The following is a 20,279-nucleotide window of genomic DNA, read 5'->3' on the forward strand; positions in this document are numbered from 1 at the left end:
ACAATACCTTGTTTATACAACTCCTGCTCACACCATTCACCTTTTTGCTTTAATTAGTACTGTGGATGGCATAGTCGACATGTGTTGTTTGTTTAATGCCAGACCTAGTTCATGCCTAATTATATTTCTTCTTGGCAATTGCAGTATTCCCATTTTTGTGGTAATTAGAGTTGTAGATGTCATAGGAGGCACCAGGTATTGATTTTAATGTTTGTTTCAGTTGTTGAGATACTTGGTTTCCCTTTTTCTGTGAGGGACTGGGAATCTACAGGGACACTACAGTTCACAGGGTAGATGTTCTGCTGCTGAAATAAACACAGCAAAGAGACAGCACACCTTGGTACACACAAATGAATCACACTAACTTTAGCAATATTTAGAGCAAAGAATATAAGAGGAAACAATCCAGTTAAAAACCAGATGCCATGTGTGAATACCTAGGGGTATGCTATGGGGCATTCCCTATAGCAAAAAGAGAGAGAATGAACACAAAGGCTTCGGGTACCACATTGCTGAGGGTTCCCAATGTAGAGCACTCTAGGACACTGTGGCAAGAGAGGTTGTGCCCTAAAAAGGCCCACACAGAAGAGTGAAAGAGAAATCCATCCCAACACATGCATAAAATCCAACTAAGGAATAAAATACACATGAAAACCAAGCTAACACAACACCTGCTAAAGTTCATAATTCATCAGAAAATAGCACTAAAGATATTCAGGTGGATGAAATATGAGACAAATAATTCAAATGAGTAAACAAGGACAGGGTAAGGATGAAGAGCTTGAGAAGAAGATTTACATTAAACAGGGATGAGAAAAGGGGAGGGGAGGGGAGGGGAGGGGAGGGGAGGGGAGGGGGGATAGTAGAGAATAGGACAGACAGCAGAATACATCAGACACTAGAAAGGCAATATGTCAATCAATGGAAGGGTAACTGATGTGATACAGCAATTTGTATACGGGGTAAAGTTGGGAGTTCATAACCCACTTGAATCAAACTGTGAAAGATGATGTATTAAGAACTGTGTAATGTTTTGAACGACCAACAATAAAGTAAAAAAAAAAAGAATTCAAATGAATGACTATAAAAAATGATGAATGAATTTAAAGACAACAAAGGAAAACCACTGAATGAATTAAGGAAGTCAGTGAAGGGTATGAAAGAGAAGTTCAACAGGAGATAGAGATATTAAAAAAGAACCAAACAAAAATCTTGGAAATGAGACAAATTAAGTCAATAAAATCTTCTGTTGAAAGTCTAAGACAGTAGACCCCGCTGAAGACAGAATCTCAGAGCTCGATGACAAGGTGGCAGGCCTCAAACATTCAGACAATATTACAGAGAATAGTAAGGTGACCAGAATATACAAGAACTCTGGGATGGGGCTGGGGTTGTAGCTCAGTGGAACAGTGCTGGCCTAGCATAGGTGAGGCATTGAGTTCAATTCTCAGATACACATATAAATAAATAAAGGTCCAGGGGGCCAGAATTGTAGCTCAGCAGTAGAGCATTTGCCTAGCAAGTTTGAGGCCCTGGGTTCGATGATCTTTGATTTAGTCATCGGTGGAGATATATATATATATATATATATATATATATATATATATATATATATATATATAATCTCTATCTATCTATCTATCTAGATAGATAGATAGAGAAAGACAGACAGAGACAGAGAACACACACTCTGGGACATCATTGAGAGACAAAATTTAAGAATCTTTGGAATTGAAGAGGGTTATGAGAGGGAGGCTGATGGTGTAGATAACCTCTTCAAGGAAATAACAGAAAATTTTCCAAAACTTGAGAATGAGAAGGACATCCAATACAGGAGGCAATGAAAACTCCAAACAGACAACATCAAAAAGGAACCTCTACAGAACACATTATAATTAAAATGCCTAACATACAGAGCAAGGATAAAATAGTAAAAAGCCTCTGGGAAAAAAACGTCCCATTAAATGTAACTTTTAAGGGCAGGTCTATCAGCATCACACCTGATTTTTCAGCACAAACTCTAAAGCCAAAACATTTTGAATGATGTGCTCCAAATCCTGAAAGAAAATACCTGTCAGCCAAGATGGCAAAGCTCTCCTTCAGAATTTAAGTGGAAATAAAATCTTTCCATGATAAGCAGAGACAAAAAGAATTCATAAATACTCAGCTGGTGGTATAGAAAATATTTAAGCACATAATTAACACCGAAGAAATTTAAAAAAAAAAAAAGAGTCCACAAATGGACAAGTCTCATTTGAAGTGGCACTACACAAATGAGAAACAGGAAAAATTAAACTTTAGAAATAAATCAAAATGACTGGAAATAATAGTCATCTCTCTGTAATAATATCAAATGTGAACGGTTTCAACTCTCCAATTAGAAAAAAAAAAAGCTGTCAGAATGGACTAAAAAACAAGGCCCAACTAGATGCTGTTGGTAAGAAGCTCACCTGACAGGCAAAGATAGCCACAGGCTGAAAGTGAAAGGATGGAAAATGAAATATTGTGCAAATGGAGCCCCTCCCACAAAGCATAAGTTTATTCTTTCACACCCAACAAAGAAGACTTCAAGCCAAAATTAATTAGGAGAGACAAAAGTCATTTCATAATGGTAAAGAGAAAATCCAACAAGAATATAACTATAATTAATAGTTAAAACCCAAAAGGTGGTGCAGCTAATTATATAAAACAGTCACTACTTACATAAAGACTCAGATAGACCCCAGTACAACAATACTGGTTGATTTCAACATACCTCTCTCATTAGTAGATAGGTCATCCAGACACAAATTCAGTAAAGACTTATGTACTGAAAAAAAATTATAAATCAAATATATTTAACAGATTCTAGAGAAAATTTCATCCAACTTCAGCTAAATACACCTTATTCTAAAATGCATATGGACCTTTCCCACAAACAGATCATATATGAGGCCACAAAGCAACCCATACCAAATAAGAAAAAACTTGATATAATTCCTTGCATCTTATCATAATGGAATGAAGTTAGCAATCAACACCAAAAAAAGACCTTCAGAACCTACAAAAACGTGGAGATTGAACATTACATTTTTGAATAATGATGAGTAATAGAAGAGAGAAATTTAAAAATTCTTAGAGTCAAACAAGAATAATGATACAACATATCAGAACCTTGGCAACACTATGAACTCATTCTATGAGACAAATTTATAACTATAAGTGCCTATATTAGAAAATCAGAAAGATCCCAGATAAACAATCAAAGGATGAATCTCAAGACCCTTGAAAAACAAAAACAAATCAATTCCAAAATAAATAGAAGGGAATAAATAATTAAGGACAGAGGTGAAATTGATGAAATAGAGAAGACAAGAACAATAAAAAGGATCAATGACATGAAGAGTTGGTCTTTGAAAAGATAAACAAGATTGATAAGACCTTAGCCAAACAACCAAAAGAAGAAGATAGAAGACCTAAATTAATCAAACTTGAAATGAAAAAGGAGAAATAACTACAAATATCACAGAAATCCAAAGGATTATTAGGAAGCAGTTTTGAAAACTTATATTCCAATACATTGGAAAACCTAGAAGAAATGGATACATTTCTAGACACATATAACCTGCCAAAATCAAATCAAGAAGACATAGAAAACTTACACAGATCAATAACTTATAAGGAGATTAAAGCAGTAATTGAAAAAAAAAAAAAAAGAAAACACCTGGAGGCTGGGGTTGCAGCTCAGTTTTAGAGCACTTGTCTTGCAAGTGTGAAGCACTGGGTTCCATCCTCAGCACCACATAAAAATAAAGATATAAAAATGAATAAGTAAATAAAAATAAATGTATTGTGTTCATCTATAACTAAAAAGATATTTTTAAAAACCCCACCTGTTATGATTTAGATATGAGATTTCCTGAAAAGCTAATATGTGAGACAATGCAATGATTTTCAGAGGTGAAGTGAGTAGAGGGGTATGAGCTAAGCAGTGGATTAATCCAGAGGTAACTGTAGGCAGTGACTACCTGATTTAGGGGACAGGGGAGGTACTTACATTGTATAAATGAATCTCTCTGTTTCTCTCTCTCTCTCTCTCTTTCTCTCTCTCCCTCCCTCCCTCCCTCTTTCTCTCTCCCCACCCCCCCCCACATTCTCTGGTGCTCTCACTACCTTGCTCTATTGCTCTCACTCTCTAGCTCTCTGGTTCTCACTCTGGCTCTTGCTCTCACTCTCACTCTCTCACTCTCACTCTCACCCTCATTCCACTTCCTGGTCGCTATGTCCTACCCTGTTTTCCTCTTCTGCATGAAGCCACCTGTGAATTACTTGAGGGTCTTCACTAGGAATGGAAGCCAAGGAAATTTAGGTTTAACTTTGGGAACTATTTGTGGCTTCTCCCACTTAACAGATTGCCCAAGACACATGGGCTCCATTTTGCTTTTTTTTTTTTTTTTTTTTTAGTGTGGAAGCAGCTAGCCAATCCTGACCCCCCTCCTCCTGCTTAAAATATATATATATATATATATATATATTTCCTGTGTTCTGTGGTGTTATCCCTTGCTCTGTTTTTCTTAGCCTTTATTCTGCACCTATCCAATTCCACCTAGAGGAACCCCATTTCCACCCCCACCCCCAACCCCATGCAGGTCTTGGGTGAGGCTCCTCCATGCTCTTCCACCATGATGTTCTGCCACATCTAGGTCCCATAACAATGGAGTGGGCCATCTATGGACTGAGATCTCTAAAATCATGAGTAACAAATAAACTTTTCCTCCTCTAAAATTGTTCTTGTTAGAACTTTTGGCCACAGTAACAAAAAGGCCAACTACAACATTATCCAACAGAAAAAAACCAGGAACACAATGATTCTAAGCTGAATTCTACCAGAATTTTAAAGGTTTACTCAGGCCAACTCTCCTCAAATAATTCCAAAAATGGAATGGGAATAAACACTTCAAATTCATAGTATGAAGCCAGTGTCATCATCAGACCAAAGCCAGTATCACCACAGATCAATATCTCTGATGAACTTAGATAAAAATATTCTTCATAAAATATTAACAAAAGGGAGGGGGCAGAGGATTAGCAAGGATGGTGGAATGTGCTGGACATCATTATACAAAGTACATGTATGAAGACTTGAATTGGAAGTCAACATACTTTATATGTAAACAGAGATACAAAAATTGTGGTACATATGTGTATTAAGAATTGTAATGCAAAAAGGAAAATAAAGAATAGCCTTACCTTATATTAGGTAGAGGGAAGTGAAAGGAAGGAAAGGCAGGGGAGGTGGGGATAGAAAGATAGTAGAATGAAACAGACATTATTACTGTATGTATGTATGTGACTGTATGATCAATAATATTCTACAATATGTATACTCAGAAAAATAAGAAATTATATCCTATCTATGTATCAAAGTACATAAGTGCATTCTACTTACATGTATAATTAATTTTAAAAAAAGACAAAAAATCAATACCAAAAAATAAAATATTAGCAAATGTATTCAACAATATATTAAGATGATTGTATATCATGACTAAGAAAGATTTACCCAGGTGCTGCAAAGATGGTTTAACATTCACAAATCAAGACATGCAATATACCACATAAATAGAATTAAGGAGAAAAATCACATACTCATCTCAATAGATGCAGAGAAAGCCTTCAATGAAATGTGGCACCCATTCATGATAAAGGCACCAAGGAAACTAGGCATAGAAGGAACTTACCTCATCATAAATGCTATGATCAACAAACGCAAAGCCAACATCATAGTGAATGGGAAAAAACTGGGAGTATTTCCTTGAAGATCTGGAAAAAGAAAAGGATGTCTATACTCATCACTCCTATTCAATATATTACTAGAAATTCTACACAGATCAAACAGGCAAGACAGAAAATCAAAGGGATAAAAATAGGAAAAAAATAAGTCAAATTTTCAATGATTGCAAATGAAACAATTCTATACTTAGAAGATCCAAAAAATCTCCCCAGGAGACTACTACAACCAACAAACAACTTCAGCAAAGTTGCAGGTTACAAAATCAACATATAAAAATCAGTACTTTCCTATATATCAATAATGAATCTCCTGAGAAAGAAATTAGAAAAACAATCCCATTCATAATAGCCTCAACAAAGAAAGTACCTAGGAATAAATCAAACTAAGGAGGTAAAAAACCTCTACTGTGTAAACTATAGAATAGTGAAGAAAGAAATTGAAGAAGACAGAAGAATATGGAGAGATGTCCCATGTCAAAGATAGGCAGAATGAATACTGCTAAATGAACATAAAACCAAAAGCAATATACAGATTTGATGCAATCCCCATCAAAATACCAATGACATTTTTTTCATTGAATGAGAGAAAACAGTTTTACTGTGCAGTTGGAAGAATGAATGACCCAGAAGAGCCAAAGGAATTCTAAACCCAAAAATCAATGCTGGAGACATCATTGTAACAAATAGTAACAAAAAATGCATGGTACTTGGGTATTTGGTATAAAAACATACACATACACACACACACACACACACAGATACAGTCATCTGATCCTTGATAAAGGTGCTAAAACATGCATTGGAGAAAAGAATGTCTTTTAAGCAATAGTGTTGGAAAATAGACTATGCATATGTGGAAGAATAAGGCGTGACTTTTATTTCTAACCCTGCACAAGTCAATTCAAAATGGATCAAAGTCCTAGGAATTAGGTCAGAAACTATGCAAGTCCTAGAAGAAAAAGGAGGTTCAACACCTAATATACAGGTACAGGCAATGACTTTCTCAATAGGAACCTGAAAGCTCAGAAAATGACGCTTACTCTTCTGAAAGAGGATTGATATCCAGAATATATAAAGAACTCAAAAAACTCAACACCATAAAAAATAATCCAAATAATAAATGGGCAAATCACCTAAACAAGACACTTCTCAAAAGAAACACAAATGGCCAACAAATACATGAAAATATTATTAGCAATTAGGGAAAAGTAAATCAAAACTACACTGAGATTTCATCCCACTCCAGTTTGAATGGCAGCCATCATGAATACAAACAATAATAAATGCTGGAGAAGATGTGAAGAAAGAACAACACTGTTGGTAGGATTGTAAATTAGTTCAACTACTATGGAAATTAGTAGAGAGGTTCCTCAAGAGACTAGGAATTGAACCACCACCCAGTTGCACCACTCCTCAGTATTAAGTCTAAAAAATTAAAATCATCATACAACAGTGATACACGCACACTCATGTTTATAGCAGCATGATTCAAAATAGCCAAAGTATGGTACCAGCCTAGATTTCCATCAATGGTTGGAAAAAGAGAATATGGAATGTATAAAGGATGGAGTTTGACTTAGCCATAAGGAAGAATGAAAATTTCCATTTTCATGAAAATGGATGGAACTTGACAACATTATGTTAAGCGAAATAAGCCAGAGTCAAAAAGTCAAGGGTCACATGTTTTCTTTGTGGAAGCTGGAGAGGAAAAAACAAAGAAAGGAGGGGAGGGTCTCATGAGAATCAAAGGAAGATAAGTGGAGGAAAGGAACCAGGGGAGGGAGGAGGAGATGAAAAGGGGAAATCCTGGGGAATAACATTAGACAATTACATTGTTATATTGTGTACACATTTGAATACATAACAACAAATTCCACCATTATGTACAACTCTCGTGCACCAATAAAAAAAAATATAGAAAATAAAAAATGAACAAGGAGCCAGGCCCTATGGTGCAGGCCTGCTACCTGGAGGCTGAGGCAGGAGCATTCCTTTGAGCCAAGACATGGAAGAATCCTGTTTCAAGCTGGTCTACTGCTATGCTCCACTGCTTTGGTTGAGGAATTTTATCCTGTGTACTGCTTCCAGAGCTTCCACTGAGGTTTCTTGCAAACCTGGAAAACAGCAGACCCACCTCCAAAACAAAACAAAACAAAAACAAAAGAATACTAGTCAGTTTTAAGAACCACAACAAAAAGGTAATTAGGGCTGAGGATGAAGCTCTTCAGGGATAGAGGGATTGCCCAGCAGACACAAGACCCTGAGATCAATCCCTAGTATATTTACATTTAAAAAGCCCCCATAAAAGAGGAAATTGTGTCATTTGTGACAATATAGATAAACCTAGAGGAGATAATGCTCTCACAAATGATTTCACTTATATTTGGAGATGGAGGCAGGCAGGAGGGGTGCTGGTTAGCACAGGTTGAGAGTAGAGAGAAGAGGGGAGACACTGGTCAAAGGGTACAAAGTTTCAGTTAGATAGGAGGAATTACATCTGTGCCATTCTATTCCACATCAAGATGACCACAGTGAATAATAATGTAGTGTATGATGCAAAATAGCTTAAAGAGGATTTTAAATGATCTGGTCACAGGAAATGATAAATGTTTGACCTGAGAGATATGCTAATTACTCTGATTTCACCATTATAAAATGTATACTTGTATCAAAACATCACACTGTGTCCTATAAATCTATACAACTATGTGTTAAGGAAAAGAAAATAAAACTAGAGGCCAGCTGGCAAGGCCCAGTCTGTTTGGCCTCAGGGGTAAGTGCAGCCATGGACTCTCCATGGGAGGAGCTGGCATTGGCCTTCTCTTGCACATCCATGTTCCCCTTTTATGACATCACCCACATCTGGTGTCTGTGATGGCACTGAAACATCAGCTGATAGGAGTGGAAGGGGCATGGAAGAATCCTGTTTCAAGCTGGTCTACTGCTATGCTCCCTGATTGGGTGGAGGAATTTTAACATGTGTACTGCTTGAAGAGCCTCCACTGAGGTTTCTTGCAAACCACATTAATATTTTACTGGCATCTTCAATCTGGTATATTACATATAATTTTGCCCATGGGACCTAAATTCCCAGGACTATTCATTCTTATCTGCTCAACTTCTGGCTGTGGGAATGAAGGAGTGATAAAAACTTGGAAATTAGAAGGTGGAATCACACATGCTAATAGCTATTACAAAAATGGCTGGCCAGTCATGATAGCTATTGGATGGGCCCAAGGTGCAGCTGGTATCACTATCATGAATTTTGAACAGTTGGTAAAGGAGATTGGAAACCAGAGATGATGAATGGCGAAAAATGTCTTATCCTTCCAAGGTAACCTTGCTGGGGTCCCTTCACATTTCAGCACACCAAGCATCTGACCACATCAAAGCATAATCTTATGTTCCTTTATACCTTCTTTCTTGTGGCCAAAAAGATAACCATCATAGTTACACAGTTTTCTTCTATGACTCTTAGTCCTTTTGAATATATATTGAGTTGGCTGCTCTTTAGCAGCAACAGTTTTCATTGTATGAAAAGAAATGTGGAACAAAATCATCTTCTAATGGCACTAGTTCATTGGTCTTAAAACCTATGACTGATGGTTTAGATAATGTCAAAAGGAAATATACTAAGAACACTGAGTAAATTTACTTGAGCTCTAGAAGGTAAAAAAAAATATTTTCTACCTTTCAGATTGTGATAAATGCTTCTATGCAGATGATGTGAAATTACGATTATATATAAGGAATGGAAGTGACAAAAAGAAATAAATTCAATATTAGGGTGACTACCACTTTCTTGACTTTAATTCTTGAATGTCATGAATATATCATGTTAATTTTTTTCTGATATAAAGTATCTCTTGTGATTACTTAAATATTTTACATTGATAAAAGAAATTATCAATATTTTAAAGATTGAATATTTTCATACATTTAAAAATATGAATCTATTTGAGCTTTAGTTCAGCAGAATTAAACTTTTGTTTTATATTGCCATCATAATTCTTAGGTATGGAAAATTGATTAAAAAATTAAATTGCTATTTAATTTTGAGCACTGAAGACTGTAAACTTTTCCTAAAATAAAATATAAAATACTTTATATTTTAAGTGCAAATAAATAGCTGGTTTATATTTAATATGTAAAAATTGTAATTTTGCCCACAATAAATGGAAAGTGTTGGTAAAGATGGCGCCTGGAGCACTTCTCTTCCATGAGCTCAGGTTCATGAGGCATTGAAAGTGGAGCAAACTGTCACCTCCAATCCTTGTGAATGGTGTGAACTTTGAATGCTGCACCTCCAATCCCTGAAGTAGCAGGAACTCTCAGCCAAGAAGAAGTAACAGCTCATTTGCCCTGCTCCTCCTCATCTTGTGTTAGACCCATAAATACCAACATCCTGTTTGTGTTCATTCTCTTACTCTCTTTCTCCTCCTCTCACCTCTCTCTCTCTCCTCTCTTACTCTCCCCCTCCCCCCTTACTCTCTCTTACTCCCTCTCCTCCCTCTCCTCTCTCCCCTTTCTCTCCTCCCTCCCCCCTCTCTCCCCCTCTCCTCTCTCCCCCTCCTCTCTCTCCCCCTCCTCTCTCTCTTCCTCCTCTCTCTCTTCCTCCTCTCCTCTCTTCCCCCTCTCCTCTCTCTCTCCCCCTTTCTCTTCTCTCTCTCTCTCTCTCTCTCTCTCTCTCTCTCTCTCTCTCTCTCTCTCTCTCTCTCTCTCTCTCTCTCTCTCCTCTCCTCCCTTCTCTTCTGAGACTGGCCACTATGGTCCTGCTAATAAAATCTCATCTGGGACAGATAAACAGTTGTTTTGGCTTGTTGAGTTTAGGGAGCTTTTCCATCGTCCTTTATAGAAAGTACCTGAAATTTAACTTAATTTTATCTCTAGTAGTATTTTTCAGTAAAAACAAAATATTGTTAGTATGAGTTTCAATTTGAAGTCTGTTTCATGCCCTTGTTTCAAAAACTGTATTTCTTATTCCCTTCAAAAGAAAATCTGGGTAAGGCGAGGTGCAAGAGGGGAGAAGATCCTGCCCCACAAGCAGCTGGGGTGTGATTTTTGATAAATTACTAATTCCATGTTCGATACTTTTCAGTGTTCCAAAATTTTAAAAAGTGCTTTTTTTTTTTTGTTCCTCTCTTCCTCTCTCCTTAAAACACATTTATTTCAACTGGAAAGAAATTTTTCATGTTTTACATGTTTTCTCTGACTTTGGTTGTTCTGAATATATTGCTAGCAGTTGTCTTAATGATTAAAAAAAATATTATCTCCATTTAATTTTTTTCTTCCATGTCTCCTTTCTAGTGGCTACTTTCTTAGTTTTTTGTTTAAATATCCCATGTTAGATTACATATGATTATGTTTAATTTTAATCTACATGCATGTATTATTAATTTTAAATAAAAACTGATTAGCTTCATGTGAAAATGCTCAGCTCTGATGAGAACTATCTGTGTACAATTGATAGTAATCAGGTAAGAAACAGATCAACAGAAATATCATTGATTGAAGAATGGTGACATTAAATCTGGTTTCTTACTGGCAAAATAAAAAAAAAACAAGAAAAGGTACTAAATGATGCTAGAGTTGCTTTAACTGATAAAAGTACACTTTCAACATTCAAACTCTGTGTCATGACTTCTTATGCCAAGGTTATGAACCTATCTACTCCCTGTATCAGGTAGAAATTTTAGATGGCTTACAAATGCTCAAATCATATTCAAGTTGAAAGTTCTTTGTCTTTACTTTTTAATGACTGCAAATACCAGCAGGTACTATACTTGCTTAGGAGAAGTGATTTTTTTCTTTTTTGAAGGGGTGGGGGCAGGAGAAGCAATTTGATACTCTTGAAATGCTAAGAAGCTTAACAGCATTAAATTGAGTTCTGTATTATATTTGATATCCTTATAGTCAAAAACTTCAAAATTAACATGTCATTAATTATTGGTCAGTTTTGAAGTTTAGATTTAACTGTGTTAAAATGGTAGCAATTTTTCACCCTTGTATTAAAAGATAAATTCATTAAAATAAGTTATTCAACACCAAAAAAAGAGAGAGAGAAGAAAAAGAAAACTTGGGGGAAAAAATTTAAAAAAAAATTAACAGCAAAATTTGGAACAGGGAAGTGCGGATGGGGTGAGGGTTTTTTTTTACAGCAGCATTGGGTACAGCTACTGTAAGCAATGACACACAGGGAAGGAGGAAGGGCCAGCAGTGGGGAGGCAGGGGAGGTGAAACACAGACTCCTTAGAAATAGATCAAAGCACTACAGGCAGGAGGGGAGAGCAGGGAGGGCAAGGCAATGGGACAATAGGGTGGGGTGTGTGAGGCAGCTGGGGAGGCACAGAGAGGTGAGGTGGGAACAGTGGAGTTCCTATTAGGGTAAGGCGAGGTGCAAGAGGGGAGAAGATCCTGCCCCACAAGCAGCAGGAGACCAGGGGACCTTGAGGGTGGAATTGAGAGAAGTCACTGGAATAATCTCTTGGACAAAGTCCTCAGATTCTAACCTTGCTCAGTTTGAGTGTTTGGAGCAGCCACAGTGCCCTCAGCAATAGAAAAGGCAGTGGGAGCCTGGGACATCCCTACTAGTTCCTGGCAGGAAAAAAGGAAGATCCTACTCCAGGCACTGAGGACTTCAGTGAGAACATGCTGCTGGCACCAGGAAGAGGACGGGGCTTCTGGGGGATGGACATTCTTCCCCTCACTGGTGGCAGGTGGTCGCTTGAAAGGCAGACCTCCAAGGGACCTTGAATATCTCTCAAAGGAGCAAAGCAGGAGGCAGACCCTGGGAGTCCCAAGAACAACAAAAGGAAGAGCAAGGCTCAGAGGGGAGGAGGGAGGGAAGCAAGGTACAGCACACATCCAGATGTGGAGGTGACAGGAGGTGACAGAGGAGTGAGCCCTGAAGAGCAAAGTTGAGGAGTTGAGGTTTTGTGGCAAACTGGTCATGTCCAGCCCCGCACCCCTCCAGAGCTTGCCAAGCAGGGTAGGCACCCAAAGCCCTGGATTTGCTCTGGATTTGTCAGGCATTTCCCAATCTGAAGACCCACATTGAGGGCACTCACCAGCGGAGGCACTCAGGGGTGCACAAACAGTTTAGCCCCAAAGCTCACAAGTCTGCCACCCTTCCTGCTGAACCACAGCTCAGAGTTCCCGGGAAGGGAGATTCTGGTGGAGTTTAACTGTCATTGGGTGTTGCTCAATAAGCACTCACTCAGTGGGGACAGACCAAACAGAAGCAGAGAGGGAGGGGCTATGTTTAAAATGGAATTTCCCTACAAGTACAGGGTACATTCCAAAGAAAATGGGAAATATCCACCGGGTCCCATCAGCCTCAAAGTCCAGAAAAGCGACTGTGATTTAGGATGCCTCAGGTAGGTTAGACAGCAAGTAAGGGCAGCTAGGTGAATGCTGTGGCATCAGATTCTGAGCAAGTGCCATGGCCCAACCTTAGAAGCACTTCCACATCTCTGGGAACCTAGTGGAATTCAGCCCACAGAGAAGCAGGGATCTCCCCAACCTCTGGTAACACATCACCCCATGTGGCTGGCTCTAGGTTGTTCCTTGCATGGCACATTTCTGGAAGAGCCAAGCCTTGTCATTCTCAGCAAAACACTGCCCTCCATCAAGTATAGCCTTGCTGCCAATGTCACCAGTAACCAGATTAGATGAGCTCTTTGTAGATTTCAGCCACCTCTGCTCTCAGATGCGCACCTTCTGCACTCTCAGGCTCCAAACACTCTTAGACATTTCAGCTATTCTAATCTGCTCCTTTTTTGCCATTGACTCAGAGATCCAGCCAGGTTTCCTTTCTTCTGGCCACATCCTGTAACTGCCCTAGCTCTCCCAGGGTAACTCATGAGCTCCATCAGGCTGCTCCCCATCGGCCAATCCAACACCGACCAATCTCCTTAGGGTATCTGCATCTCTGGGCCCATTTGACCCTCAAATCAGACAGGTCTATAAGTGCACTCTACACCTTTCCAACCACTATAGACCCCCCCCCACATGCCCTACTTCTATTAACTGCATCACCACCCTTGGTCACTTCTCACTGACCCTTTCCCCTGCTCCTCTGGCTTCCCCAGTGGATTTTTTTTACAGCTTAACAGTCACTACCTTGGTACTAACTTTCAACAACCTTTATCCTAGATTCCTGCAAAGACTTCTTCCTAAATACTGTGTCTATCTCCTGTTGTCACCATAATGCTCCAATCCAAGCCACAGCAGCTGTATCTGTTGATTTTAACGTAGGATACCTCTACTCTCCCATCCAAGCCCACAGGTGCCACAACCTGCTGTTTAGCATCATCCTCTTCCCCATTTCTCTGGTCACATCTCTCCTAGGCTGGGGTCAAAGCAGGCTGCCCTGTCTCCTTGCCCTGTCTCAACAGGATATTACTGCAAAGCAATCTCCCTGGGAACTGTTCCTGCCTCTGCCTTCCAACCATCAGACCTCCTCTCCACATCCTTTAAACAATCCAAAGAAGGTAATAGTGGTGGTGGCACAACCTCATGATTGTACTAAAACCACTGAATTGCACACTTTCAAAGTCTGACTTCTGATAAATGAATTACATCTCAATAGTAATAGTAATAACCATGCTTACCAGAAAGCTCCCTGTGCTGAAGTTTGCCTTGTCATTAAACACCCTTTCTCCCTCCACTCTCCCTCTGGACTCCTGGACTCACAAGAATACCAGGGCCTTTCTCTGAGTTGACCTTGGGCGCCAATGCTGAGTTCCTGAATATAAAGGAAACCACTGTTCAGTGTGGTTTGAACTTTCTGGCGCCAAACTTTACGGAATTGCTGAAGATCACGTCACCCCCACTTGGGCCAAAGAAAATCAAAACTGTTGGTTGAATAAAAAGCAGAGTGAAGGTGCTTGTGGGTGCCTGGGGGTGAGTGGGCTACATCTGTGTTTCAGTTCTGGGGCTGCTTGGCAGTTAGGGGAGTCTGTGGGCTGTGAGATTCAGACCCTGAGGCTGGGGATATCCGCAGTCCTGAGCGGGATGTGGAGTCCCACACACTTCAACTAGCATCCGCCTGGATTGTGGTGGGTGGATCTGAAAAGCTGAGGAGCCCTCCCACCCCCACCCCCCTTTGGGTTCTAGGATCAGATCACTTCCAGGGCTCCGTTTCCCGCCAGGAGCAGAATTCCCTCCTCAGGGCGGGACTGATTGAAAACCCCCAGATTCAAAGGAAAACAAAGACTAACTTCAAGGAAAATCCTCTCAATGTTTCTATCCTTCAGTGAGGACCCTAATCCGGACCCCACACTGTGATCTCCAGGGAAGACTGAAGTGATTTTCACTGAACCTTCCCAGGAAGAGCAAAGACAGCGCCTCAGTGTGCACAGCACCCTGGTGAGGAGCCCTGCCCTGTGTCTCTTTATTTTGGCTTGTCCCAGGTGGACGCAGTCCCCTGTCTTGGCAACCAGCCTTCAAAAAACAAAATGAAAAGGAATGGAGAGAGTGAAGAAAGGAGGGTCCTGGAGAGAAAGGTTGAAATGCTGAAGAAAAGAGAGGAGAGGAAGAAAGGTGGGGGAGGGGAGGAGGATTTATTTATTTTTGTTTGATTTTAATTCCTCAAATTTAGTTTTTCATCCATTTTAAAGTTCCTCTCTTTTCCAACATTCCACCATCAGCTGGAGACATGACATGGCATCCATGTGTCACACAGCTCGTCAAGGAAAGCTGCCAGTTGGTTTCTATACAGATGCCAACTGCCAGTTTTGTTAACCAACAGGTCCAATTTTATGAAATACTAAAACCCCAACTCGTCATCCTATCTTTACAGCAATTCAATGGTATCTGCTATGCAGTGTCTCCATGTTTCCAATGTTGAAAACAGGGCAAAGTGCTGCAGGAACTTGAAGGTTGCTTGTGACAGATCCAGTTGAGAGGACAGTGAGAGAATGCAGGCATCATTCACTCCAAGGACATAGCATTGTTCACTAGGAGGGGCGGGGGTCACATTCTTCTCTGCATGTGGGAAGTCATAATGTTCACAATATTTATAGTAAGAAAAAGACCTTCCACTGCTGAGAATGTAACTTAGTGACAGGAAAAAAAAAAAAAGATTCATGCTTCTTTTCATAGCACAAGATGGTGGCAAGACGAGAGAACATGCCTGTCTAACACTGCTCAGGTACAGATGAATTCTCTGAAGACAAAGCATCAGCAACGGAATGGAAGGCTGAGATCAGTTCTTTTTTTGTTTTTTTAAGCTACTCCATCTTCAGGTAAAGATGACAGTCCTATAACATATACAACTAGGGTGTTTCTGTGACAGGAAGTTTCTGTTTCAAAGTGTCAATGAGGAATAAGACTCCTAGTTTTACATTGGTTGTGACTCTTCTGGTCATTGAGTCTGTAGGCGGAGGAGGTGGTCGAACTTTCTGTGAAGGTGGCCGGGCTACCAAGCACTCCTGATATTGTAACATGCAGGCGGCCTGGACCGCCTCCGACACATTACCAGCATTGGGCTCGCACCAGAACACGTGGCACTCAAAGCACTGGTTCCCAGTGTCCATGATGAAGGCAAACGTGTGGACATCCTTCCCGATACCCATGAAGGACCGGAATCACACCCGGCACTCCACCAAGGTCTCCTCTTCATTCTTTTCACTGATGACCGTCACAGTGGCATCGGCCACATTCATGTTCACTGATGGCCAATCCTCCTTGTTAGATGAGGTCATTAGACTTTCTATGGCATTGTTCAGGATGTCCATTCCAACTGGTTTGTCGACAGGTAACATGCCCAAGTACTGCATGTGGAACTTCTGGACCAGTTCAGTCTTTGGCGTTGGAAAATCTACTTGCAAAGGGACTTCGGGATTCACACTGGTCCTCTCCTGAAAGGAGCTGCAGGCCAGGGCTTTTGTATTCTTCTGTTCAGCCATAATCTTGGAACAAATTTCGTGGAGACTTGTGGCAATGACTTTTGCTGGTGTGTCACATCGAAATACATGACATTTCAAAATTCTGGTATCTTTATCTCTTGCTACATAAGCAAAATCCCGGCCATTGTCGCGGCCCACGCCCCACACACGGATGCTCATGATGGGCTGTGAGTGCAGCGCTGTGCGGTCCATGGGGTTGACCAGGCTGAGCATGTTGTTCTCCAGTATCAGGTACATGTCTTTGCCTTCTCCCCAAATGCCAACTGTATCTCGGATGTCATTTTTGCAGTAAGAGAGCTGCCTGATGCAGTTGTTGACAGCAACGCTGCTTTTACCAGGGGTGAGGTCCTCCTCTGCCATCTCTACCCATCCCAGAGAGCGCACAGTGAAACACTTGGCTTCTGGGTCACTGTTGATACTACAAGAATCATCATCATCAGCATGATGGACATTTCTGAGTTTCAAAGATGCATAACGTAGCGTTGCTCCTTCGAACTCTTTTAAACTGGGGTCTGGATTAACTGTGGCTGCATGCAAATCCTCATTCTCTGGGGTGGGAGATGGCGTTACAGAGCTAAGTGACCTTTTCCTAGAACCCTGGATATCTGTGGGGATGGAGACAGGCCGTTCCCACTGAGTTGTTCCTGTTGGGATGTGCCAGTAATAGGTCCCAGCGATGTCATTGATTCTTTTCCAGCCAGGTGGCAAATCTGGATCTGTCTGAAATGACTGATCACTCCAGATATCTGCTGATTCATCCAGGGAGCTGGGGGAAGCATTGTCTTGGGACAATGTTGTCCAGCTTGACTCCTCATCGCTTGGCGCCAGGTTCTGGATCCGGTGGAGTGCACAGTCGGTTTTGGCTCCTGTCTTAGGATGATCCTTTTTGGACTCTAGGCTGGAGGACACTATGGCTACTTGCCCGTCTTCCGGGCTGGACTGGGGTTTGTTTGGTTTCTGCAGCAGCAAGTCACCATTCCCCATGATGGCAGCAGGGGCCTGGCCCTGGCCTGGCTGGGCTTTCTCTTCCCCGACCCCATGGCAGTTGCCAAGGTTCTGCTCCAGTTCTCTGGCTGAGGTTTCCAGGTCTGCATAGTAATTTAGGAAGCTCTTAGTTCTCCTGGGCTGGGAGGGTAAAATCTCACAGCTGGAGGAATCCTGTGGGTGGGGCTCTTTACCTTCTAACTTCTCAGAAGTTATATTGATGACTGCCGCAGGGCTGATGTTTTTGTTGGGGTCCTGCTGCCCTTGCTCAGCAGCCTTTCAGAGCTGGTTCTCCCCATTTTTCACCAGCTCAATGTTGGCTGAGCCGTTTCCCAGGAGGGGCTGTGCAGCCGGATCCCAGAGGCCCATTGCCGCCTGGATGTTAGTGCATATTTTTTCCTGCATTTGGGAGGTGTGCTGTTCTTGGTGTCTGAGTGTTTTATTTCAGTATTCAGCAGTTCATTGTGTGAAGAACGGAGATTAATGGTGTTTGGTGGTGTGGCTGGGCTGTTCTGATTTGCAACCTCTGTGGTTCCGCTGCTGGCCATAAACACTGCCAAGGTGTCTGCACCTGAGTCACCTGGAAGTACTTCTGACATGGATCACTGGGCGTCAGCAATGGTGCAGGAAATAGTTTATAATTTGCAATATGAGCTGCCTGGGTGACAGTGAGCCTCCAGGTATCATCTGCCCATAGTGACAATCAGCACATTAGTAGGGACCTCAACTGCTCCAAGTACTCACGAAATATTGAGTTGATTAGTTTTCCCAGATCCTTGGTTCAGAGCTCAGAAGGCAAGCTCCCTTCTCCCCACAAAGTCTGTTAATTAATAGCAATCACCCAAGGCGGTCAGGCAGCCCAAATACATCTGAGTTTGTGGAAGTTCTTGTCTGTCTCAGCTTTTCAGAAGAGCTTTCTTTTATGGATTTTCCATCCGGCCAATGTCTCTGCTCCTCGGCTGGGCAGATCCGACCACAGCAAGCTTGGCCTGCAATCACAGCGATTCACCCATGGCAGCTCCAACCAGCTGTGCTCACTGCCCCTGCAGCTCTGCTCCAGTCTCCCCTCCCCAGAGCACCGGGATCAGCTGCAGGCACAGCACAAGAGCTTCCTACTTGAGCTAGGGGAGGAGGATTTAAAAAGAAAGGACAGCAGGAAGGAGAAAGAGATGCAGAGGTGAGGGCTGTCAGGTCCCGCCCTTACCTGCCTTCCCCCAGGATCAAGCCTCTGCTTCCAAATCTACACCATTAAGATTCCAGAACAGGATGTAGATCCTGAGCTTTAGTGACACCCCACAACCCCCACTGCAGAAAAGGCCACAGCCCTCCTCCATTTATCATATTTAAAATAAAAACCAGCTGGTGGTGATGGCACAAGCCTGTAATCCCAATGATTTGGGAGGTTGAGGCAGGAGGATTGCCAAGTTCAAGGCCAGCCTCAGCAATTTGAGAGGCCTTAAACAACTTACTGAGACCCTGTCTCAAAATTAAAAATAAAAAAACTAAAAAGGGCTGGGGATGTACTCCATGGTAAAGTGCCTCTTGGGTTAATCCCCAGTGTGTGTGTGTGTGTGTGTGTGTGTGTGTGTGTGTGTGTGTGTGTGTGTATCCAAAAAGAAACATAAGGAAGGGTAACAGAGTTCTATTTTCCCATGATTATGTTTCCTTAAAATGTATTTATTTGGTGGTTAACAACACAGCACAGCCTGAACCAGACCCTGGGTTCAATGCTCAGCTCCTCCCAAAATAAGCAACAACAAAGAAAACCAAACACAAATAAACCCCCCAAATCCAGAAATTATGTGGAGCTTTCTATCAGTTGACCTTGGGCGCCAATGCTGAGTTCCTGACCACAAACTGAAACCACAGTTAGGTGTGGTTCAAAGTTTTTGGCACCAAACTTTACTGGATCACTGAAGATCATGCAGACTTCAAGTATGCAGACTTTTCCTATTCAAGTGTAGAGGGCTGGGGATGTAACCCAATGGTAACATGCTTGCCTAGCATGTATGAAGCCTGGGCTTAATCCTTAGCACTTCAAAAACAAGTATCTTCAAAAGTTCTTTATGTGTCAAGCCCGGTTGCTAAGCTACATCTTTTTAAAAACTGGGTTTAATTCTGATATCAATAATCACAAAAAACTTTGAGTTTGGATTTAAGATATGATGCTCTCCAAAAGCAATAAATGAATAAAAACACAATAAATGATTGAAAATTCTAAAATATATTATTTTATTTCTTGACACATTAAATAGACAGACCTGGATACAGGTTTAACCAGTACCAAAGAGTATAAAGGATGTGTTGAGCTCCCTGCTACACTGCAATGAGAGATGCAAACATCTGTGAAATTAATGGTCAAAGTAGGAGGTAAGGCTCCTACTACCTTGGTATTCTGTTCATAATGGAAGAATATGCTAATTGTCAGATAGAAAGAAAACATGTATTTATTATTTCTAGCTTTTATTTTTAACCCTTAATCTAGGGTCATCTGTTGTGAACACGTTGTCACAGCTGTTCTCACTCTCCCACCCCCATATAAACATGGCTGTTAATGAGATTGCTGCACCTTTGGACAATAAATTACAAACACCATAATTCCTTTTTTTTTTA

The 20,279-nt window shown here is 41.0% G+C and overlaps 2 pseudogenes; one reads left to right on the top strand and one right to left on the bottom strand.

Moving 5' to 3' along the window:
- The first annotated feature begins 8,557 nt into the window (after nt 1-8,557).
- On the top strand, nt 8,558-9,421 carry LOC101960080 (trimeric intracellular cation channel type B pseudogene; annotated as a pseudogene).
- A 6,432-nt stretch (nt 9,422-15,853) lies between these two features.
- LOC101976322 (amyloid beta precursor protein binding family B member 2 pseudogene) lies at nt 15,854-18,596 on the bottom strand (annotated as a pseudogene).
- Between the last annotated feature and the right edge of the window lie 1,683 nt (nt 18,597-20,279).

This window comes from Ictidomys tridecemlineatus, chromosome 8 (genome assembly GCF_052094955.1).
Source record: "Ictidomys tridecemlineatus isolate mIctTri1 chromosome 8, mIctTri1.hap1, whole genome shotgun sequence".
NCBI lineage: Eukaryota > Metazoa > Chordata > Mammalia > Rodentia > Sciuridae > Ictidomys > Ictidomys tridecemlineatus.